This window comes from Salmo salar, chromosome 12, assembly GCF_965601325.2.
Source record: "Salmo salar chromosome 12, fSalSal1, whole genome shotgun sequence".
NCBI lineage: Eukaryota > Metazoa > Chordata > Actinopteri > Salmoniformes > Salmonidae > Salmo > Salmo salar.
In genome coordinates this window covers 24,105,778-24,112,810 of record NC_138302.1, presented here as the reverse complement: position 1 = coordinate 24,112,810, position 7,033 = coordinate 24,105,778, and positions in this window count along the sequence as shown.

The window sequence follows — 7,033 nt, the reverse complement described above, 5'->3', positions numbered from 1 at the left end:
TCTATGTGGTCCTACAAGTGGGCGGGATCAGCAGAGTGGTGTGATATTTGAAATTCGACATCAGCACCGCAGGGGTGGAGCTACAGCAGTCAGAGAGAGTAAGAGAAAGAAAGAGAGTCACCCAACCACAACGTTACTGTTATCATTATCTGGCTGGGTTGGCTTCCCTGTCTTGCCTAGCCTGACCCCACCTTCAATTTTAATTTAAGGGCTTTATTGTCATGGGAAATATATGTTAACATTGCCAAAGCAAGTGAAGTAGATAAAAGTGAAATAAACTAAACTCAACAAAAAAAGAAACGTCTCTTTTTCAGGACCCTGTTTTTCAAAGATAATTTGTAAAAATCCAAATAACTTCACAGATCTTTATTGTAAAGGGTTTAAACACTGTTTCCCATGCTTGTTTAATGAACCATAAACAATTAATGAACATGCACCTGTGGAACGGTCGTTAAGACACTAACAGCTTACAGATGTTAGGCAATTAAGGTCACAGTTATGAAAACTTAGGACACTAAAGAGGCCTTTCTACTGACTCTGAAAAACACCAAAAGAAAGATGCCCAGGGTCCCTGCTCACCTCAGTGAACGTGCCTTAGGCATGCTGCAAGGAGGCATGAGGACTGCTGATGTGGCCAGGGCAATAAATTGCAATGTCTGTATTGTGAGACGCCTAAGACCACGTGTAACAACACCCAGGATCGGTACATCCGAACATCATACCTGCGGGACAGGTACAAGATGGCAACAACAACTGCCCGAGTTACACCAGGAACGCACAATCCCTACATCAGTGCTCAGACTGTTCGCAATAGGCTGAGAGAGGCTGGACTGAGGGCTTATAGGTAAGTTGTAAGGCAGGTCCTCACCAGACATCACCGGCAACAACGTCGCCTATGGGCACAAACCTACCGTTGCTGGACCAGACAGGACTGGCAAAAAGTGCTCTTCACTCACAAGTCGCGGTTTTGTCTCACCAGGGGTGATTGTCGGATTCGCGTTTATCGTCGAAGGAATGAGTGTTACACCGAGGCTTGTACTCTAGAGCGAGATCGATTTGGAGGTGGAGGGTCCATCATGGTCTGGGGCGGTGTGTCACAGCATCATCGGACTGAGCTTGTTGTCATTGCAGGCAATCTCAACGCTGTGCGTTACAGGGAAGACATCCTCCTCCCTCATGTGGTACCCTTCCTGCAGGCTCATTATGACATGACCCTCCAGCATGACAATGCCACCAGCCATACTGCTCGTTATGTGCATGATTTCCTGCAAGACAGGAATGTCAGTGTTCTGCCATGGCCAGCAAAGAGCCCGGATCTCAATCCCATTGAGCACATCTGGGACCTGTTGGATCGGAGGACGAGGGCTAGGGCCAATCCCCCCAGAAATGTCCGGGAACTTGCAGGTGCCTTGGTGGAAGAGTGGGGTAACATCTCACAGCAAGAACTGGCAAATCTGGTGCAGTCCATGTGGAGGAGATGCACTGCAGTACTTAATGCAGCTGGTGGCCAAAACAGATACTGACTGTTACTTTTGATTTTGACCCCCCCCCCCCCCCCCCTTTGTTCAGGGACACATTATTCAATTTCTGTGAGTCACATGTCTGTGGAACTTGTTCAGTTTATGTCTCAGTTGTTGAATCTTGTTATGTTCATACAAATATTTACACATGTTAAGTTTGCTGCAAATAAACGCAGTTGACAGTGAGAGGACATTTCTTTTTTTGCTAAGTTTATAAAAATGAACAGTAAACATTACACTCACAAAATCTCTCTCTCTCTCTCTGTGGGTGTGTGGGAGGGGTGGGTGTGTGTGGAGGGGTGGGTGTGTGGGAGGGGTGGGTGTGTGTGGAGGGGTGGGTGTGTGGGAGTGGGTGGGTGTATGTGGAGGGGTGGGTGTGTGTGGAGGGGCGAGGGCAGGGTGAGTGTGCATCTCCAGCCCCTCTCCTGTGGGTGTGTCATCTGATCTCTCCCCTGAGAGAAATGGAGAGACAGAGGCCTTCAGAATTCCTTCCCATAAAATACCACTCTCTAGTCTAGGACGTTCCCATTGATGTTTTACACTCAGGGAGTGAGAGGCAGGGCACTATTGTTGTGGTCTTGTGGCTGGCACATGTACACAAATCATGTGCAAAAGAAAAGCTTGTGTTTTTCTGTTGTGTTCATGAAGAAGAATTAAAAACAAGAAATTAAACATTTAATAAAGTTAAACAGGATGATTTCAACATAGAGAATTTACCACCTCGGTAAAGTTTGGGGGAGGTAAAATCACATTTAATTTTTGTAAGTGTTATACAATAACAACAATAAGCTATTGTACTGTACATGTAGGAATGTATCTTTGTTGAATCACTACATGAAGCCTATTGTTAGTATTACATAAGAAAATGCCCTATTCAGTAGTGAAATCATTGCCAAATGCTTTGCAGAGAATTTGCTAGATAGTTTCAAGAAGTCAAATATTAGGAAACTCACTAGCTGCCTTCGACAGCTGTGTCAATCTAAGCTTCAATGGTATGTTCTTGGCCATAGAAAAGTATTTCAAAACGGTTACACAATACAATTGTACAGTTTCAATGTTACTCCCATGAACAAAGTGCCATTTACACAAGATAACAGTTATGATGTAAGCTGTCACATTCTATTCCATATCAAAACCGGTCTGAGAATCCAATAACCATTCTCTTGCACAATAATCAATTTTAGGAATCTAAGGCTTTTTCTCACAGCAGAAAGTTCAACTTCACCTAGACAGACTTTTGTTTTGGAAAATGTAGTAAATGAATGGAACATTTAAAATATCTAAATCAACTAGACACTACTTTACATACTGTAAAGTCTATCCTGAGCCAATGGCAACATGCTATCTGTATTCAAATGTTCATCATTTCTACCACATCGTGTCTCTAAGTAAGCAACCTGGGCAGATTTGCAAAACAAATGTAAGGCTTAATAAATATTGCAAAACATAAGTCTTGTGGATCATAAATGATTTACTGTATGTGAAGTATGACTAGAGTGAACAGGCTACTCCTTATAGGAGTCCTATTGGCTGACGTAACTGAGGTATTTGGGTTGTTGAGCAAGATGCCTTGACTCCCAAGGGTGTGACAGACAGTTCAAAACAGATTTAGTAACTTGCGTTACGACCTGACTCGTAGTTCGTAACAACAAAGGGAGACCACACATGACTTAAATGTAAAAAGGAATACATTTATTCAACTAAATAATAAGAAATACAAAAATTGAACATACTGTGGACGTCTGTAGGATCAGTAGTGTATGAAGTGTGTGGATGAGTGGAGAGGGTGTTGTATGGTGAAAACAGACAAAAAAAACTAAAGGTGGTGGAAGCCAGCCTGCCAGTCAGGGAATACCGAGAGTTGGCTGATATGACAACCCTTTATAGCCTGCAGGCCAAGCCTGCCCAGGTGCACCACATCAGCTGACGATCTTCCCGGCTCTGCCCACTGGCCTCCTGCAACACGCAGACTACCAAACAGGAGATCCCAGCAGACAGAGTGGGAGGGATGTCACACTTTGAAGATACCTTTAAATCACATTAGATAGATATGATGGCTATCTATATACTGTATATTCAATATCTATTCTCCACATTGTTGTCACTCTTCTATTTAGTGAGTATTTATATATAAATCCGGTATTACACAGATTCAGTAACTGGAAGGACAAAATAAATAAAAATCATTGTTGACACAATCGTTTTATGTTATTATGTTTATGTTTCCTGCCATCATGTTGTCCCCTCCATTCAGCCTGTATTGATACACACGTTTGGTGTACAATCATCGGTTGGAGGCTGGTTGGGGATTCCCGAAATAAGACTAGGGAGGGATGATGGAAATCCCGCCCCCCTTTTCTCTCTCCTAGTCTACCGCTCCCCTCTCCTCGATCCAGCCCCTCTAGTTGTTACCAGTTCATCTTGGAAAGTCATACATTTTCCTAGAATCTATTAAATGGAACTCTCGGAACTCTCTACTGTAAAATCACTAGGAATTCAAACACAAAAAAACATTACATGTCAAGATGACATATCCCACACACCCCTAGTAGATAAAGGTAAGACCGAGAGGTTGTCTGTGAGCAAGCCCATTGGAATGGAGAGAGAGATTCTAAGAGTGTGGGGTGGATCTAATGTTTATAGAATGTGTGTGTCAGAGCAAATCTTTCCATGAGGTGGTAGTGTGTGTGTGTGTGTGTGTGTGTGTGTGTGTGTGTGTGTGTGTGTGTGTGTGTGTGTGTGTGTGTGTGTGTGTGTGTGTGTGTGTGTGTGTGTGTGTGTGTGTGTGTGTGTGTGTGTGTGTGTGTGTGTGTGTGTGTGTGTGTGTGTGTGTGGTGTGTGTAAGAGGGGGAAGCCTTGTTAATATTTATAGAATAGAGGAAATCTTTCCATGGGGTGATATGTGTGTTTGTGTTTCAGTAGGAGAAGGGGTTAATTGGTTATCAGTTATAAGATAAGATACTACTTTATTCATCCTCCAAGAGGGGAAATGTACAGTTAACTTCTGGTCGCCCCTGTTAGCTGGCTCCTGCTTATGAGGTGTGTATGTGTGTATCTGCCTATCTGTGTGTGCGGATGGGGTAGGATAGTTAATAATCAGAGGAAGTATTTCAATTGGGTGATGTGTGTGTTTTTGATGGGGGGAGGGGCTAGTAAGTTACTAGTTGAGACCCAGCTCCTGGTAGTGAAGGTAGCAGGCTGGTACTCCTTGTAGTGAAGGTATCAGGCTGGTACTCCTGGTAGTGAAGGTATCAGGCTGGTACTCCTGGTAGTGAAGGTATCAGGCTGGTACTCCTGGTAGTGAAGGTATCAGGCTGGTACTCCTGGTAGTGAAGGTATCAGGCTGGTACTCCTGGTAGTGAAGGTATCAGGCTGGTACTCCTGGTAGTGAAGGTATCAGGCTGGTACTCCTGGTAGTGAAAGTAGCAGGCTGGTACTCCTTGTAGTGAAGGTATCAGGCTGGTACTCCTGGTAGTGAAGGTATCAGGCTGGTACTCCTGGTAGTGAAAGTAGCAGGCTGGTACTCCTGGTAGTGAAGGTATCAGGCTGGTACTCCTGGTAGTGAAGGTATCAGGCTGGTACTCCTGGTAGTGAAGGTAGCAGGATGGTACTCCTTGTAGTGAAGATATCAGGCTGGTACTCCTTGTAGTGAAGGTATCAGGCTGGTACTCCTGGTAGTGAAGGTAGCAGGATGGTACTCCTTGTAGTGAAGGTATCAGGCTGGTACTCCTGGTAGTGAAGGTATCAGGCTGGTACTCCTGGTAGTGAAGGTATCAGGCTGGTACTCCTGGTAGTGAAGGTATCAGGCTGGTACTCCTGGTAGTGAAGGTAGCAGGCTGGTACTCCTGGTAGTGAAGGTAGCAGGCTGGTACTCCTGGTAGTGAAGGTAGCAGGCTGGTACTCCTGTAATGCTGAAATGGCTGCTGCATGACATATTTCAGAAAGCCCACAATGACTCAACATATGCACACACGTGCATGCACGCACGCACACACACACACACACAAACACACGCACACCCTCAGGGACCGGCACAAAGGGACAAGTGTGTGTTAGTTTTCTTTATAATCGTTTTGGTACCATTTTCCCGAGTATGTGGTGAATTTGCACAAAACTCCAAACTGGTAATACTTGTAACGCAGCCAGTCTTAAATAAAAAATTGTTCCTTGATTTTGTTTGTAGACATCTTTCACCACGCAACCATTGATCCAAAATACACTGAGTGTACAAAACATTAAAAACACGTTCCTAATATTGAGTTGCAGCCCCTTTAGCCCACAGAACAGCCTCAAATCGTCAGGCATGGACTCTACAAGGTGTTGAAAGCTTTCCACAGGGATACTGGCACATGTTGACTCCAATGCTTCCCACAGTTGTGCGAAGTTGGCTGGATGTCCATTGGATGGTGAACCATTCTTGATACACACAGGAAACTGTTGAGCGTGAAAAACCCAGCAGTATTAGTTTCTAACTGGTGCGCCTGGCACCTACTAGCATACCCCATGAAAAGGCACTTCAATCTTTTTGCCTTGCCCATTCACCCTCTGAATGGTACACACACACACACAATACATGTCTCAAGCCTTAAAAATCCTTCTTTAACCTGTCTCCTCCCCTTCATCTACACTGATTGAAGTGGATAAGTGACATCAATAAGGGATCATAGCTTTCACCTGGATTCACCTGCTCAGTCTATGTCATGGAAAGAACAGGTGTTCATAATGTTTAGTACACTCAGGGTATACATTTACTGTGAGATATAATGAGTACATTGGTTTAATCACCAAAACACAACATAATGAGTTTGTGATTTTAGTAAATCAGTGTGAACACCCCCCCCCCCCCCCGGTCTAAAAGACCCCAGCAACTTCATTTTGGTCGCGCATACACATTAACAGATGTTACAGCAGGTGCAGTGAAATGCTTGTGTTTCTAACTTCTACAGTGCAATATTACAATAATAATACAATACGCAAATAGGCCAAAACAATAAAGAAATGCATCCCTTTACTAAAATTGCATTGGCCAATACAGTACTGTAATACTGTAATATATGCCATTGACGTAGCAGACACTTTGATATAAAGTGACAACAGTCCACACATTTTGGTATGTGACCCCAGTGGGAATCAAATCCACAACTCTAGTGCCATGCTCTTATGAACTGAGCCACGTACAGGACCACAACAATACATAAGTACAGTAAAATACAATACACGATTACAATACAGGTGGAAGATGTACAATTGCCATCCCCATGAGCGTACCACCCTTCTTCAGGCCATGGATGAAGCATGCAATGATTTCAATCCAGACCTACATTAGCAGTGGTTTAATAACTGTTTATCACCATAGATATACAGTGGGGGGAAAAAGTATTTGATCCCCTGCTGATTTTGTACGTTTGCCCACTGACAAAGAAATGATCAGTCTATAATTTTAATGGTAGGTTTATTTGAACAGTGAGAGACAGAATAACAACAAAACAATCCAGAAAAACGCATGTCAAAAA